The 1,555-nt window shown below is 35.2% G+C and overlaps 1 protein-coding gene across 1 annotated transcript in view; it reads right to left on the bottom strand.

The window, feature by feature from the left end:
* Positions 1-369: 369 nt before the first annotated feature.
* Positions 370-1,555, bottom strand: part of rnf139 (ring finger protein 139) — a 24,425-nt gene continuing 23,239 nt past the window's right edge. The window contains exon 7 of the transcript XR_004610093.1: positions 370-545. The gene's annotated coding sequence lies outside the window, so the exon portion shown is untranslated. The remainder of the gene's footprint in view (positions 546-1,555) is intronic.

The raw sequence follows: 1,555 nt of genomic DNA, 5'->3' as shown, positions 1-1,555 counted from the left end.
TTTTTAAGTCCGATTATTGTTGTCTAAACACATTTATAACTCATTTTCACCTCTTTAAAGATTGGTTAAAAAACAATATTTTATTGCACAGGTGATTTCTTATATTAAAATTTGTCAGGATTATTTAATTGGAAGATAACGATGCTCTGCGTTATTACTCTTAAGGTTGTGAAAAACATGCCCCATTTTGTTATAGTTCCAAACATTCTGGAAGATAATAAAACAATGTACCTATTAGTGCTTAATTTAATTTACTGTTTGACTAAATATGCACCAATCAGAAGCTTATGGGAAAGACACGTTAAGATGACCTTTGACTAAGATCTGACCTGAGATCTGCCGGGAGCAAGAACGAGAGGAACAAAGAGCTTCAGCTTGTTCACCTGCAGAAGGAAACGCCCACATTTATTACTGCTTCAGTACAGTTTGCATTGAGCAACATAATCAATCCTTCCACACGGCCACACACACACACACACACACACACACACACACACACACACACACACACACACACACACACACACACACACACACACACACACCTGCTGTTCCAGACTGGCCACAAGGTGGCAGCACAACACAGCAGCGTTCCTTTATTAGACTTTAGAGATTATATACTTTTCTTTTTTTTTTCCCCTCTTGATAAATTATACACAAAAAAAAATATCGAGAGGGGAAAATTAAGAACAGACGACTCTGCTCTCACCACACATGCTGGAAAAAAATACAAAAAAAACGTGATATAAACGAGATTTTACAAAAACATACAAGTTCAGATTGTCCACCATATATTATTACTTATGAATTAATTGCTGCTCGTCTTCGTTCTTTCCAGTTAAGCCAACGACAAACTTAATTATTAGTGTTCAAACATTTCACCTCTTAATCATTTCACAATAATCACAATCTGCTGAACAAATAATCACAATATCTTTAAGTTTTGGAAATTTTCAAAACTTCCCAAGTAAAAAAAAAAAAAGACAAAAATAATAAATTTGTCGGATAATTAACGGCATGAAACAGAACCGCAACAATAAGTACGTTTTTTTACGGTAACAAAAAAACAAAAAAAAAACACATCAAACGCGCATTAAACAGCTATCAAATGCGCCGTTGCATTGTGGGTACTTTCTCGTGCACATCGCAGCGCGTGAAGACGTTCAGGGGAAGCGAACGGGTGAAGGTCTGAGGAAGAGGACTCCGTGTTTCAGGAGACTGTAATAAAATAAAATAAATGTGTTTATAGAACGAAGAATCAATTTAAAAAAAAACAAACAAATTAGTCGACGATGAGATCGATCGCTCGTTGCAGCCGAGAAAGAAAAGAATCAGAAGAGAAAGAAAAGAATCAGAAGAGAAAGAAAAGGAGAGAAAGAAAAGAATCAGAAGAGAAAGAAAAGAATCAGAAGAGAAAGAAAAGGAGAGAAAGAAAAGAATAAGAAGAGAAAGAAAAGAATCAGAAGAGAAAGAAAAGGAGAGAAAGAAAAGAATCAGAAGAGAAAGAAAAGAATCAGAAGAGAAAGAAAAGAATCAGAAGAGAAAGAAAAGGAGA

This window comes from Cyclopterus lumpus, chromosome 11 (genome assembly GCF_009769545.1).
Source record: "Cyclopterus lumpus isolate fCycLum1 chromosome 11, fCycLum1.pri, whole genome shotgun sequence".
Classification (NCBI taxonomy): Eukaryota; Metazoa; Chordata; class Actinopteri; order Perciformes; family Cyclopteridae; genus Cyclopterus; species Cyclopterus lumpus.
This window is presented reverse-complemented; position numbering and strand designations above follow the sequence as displayed.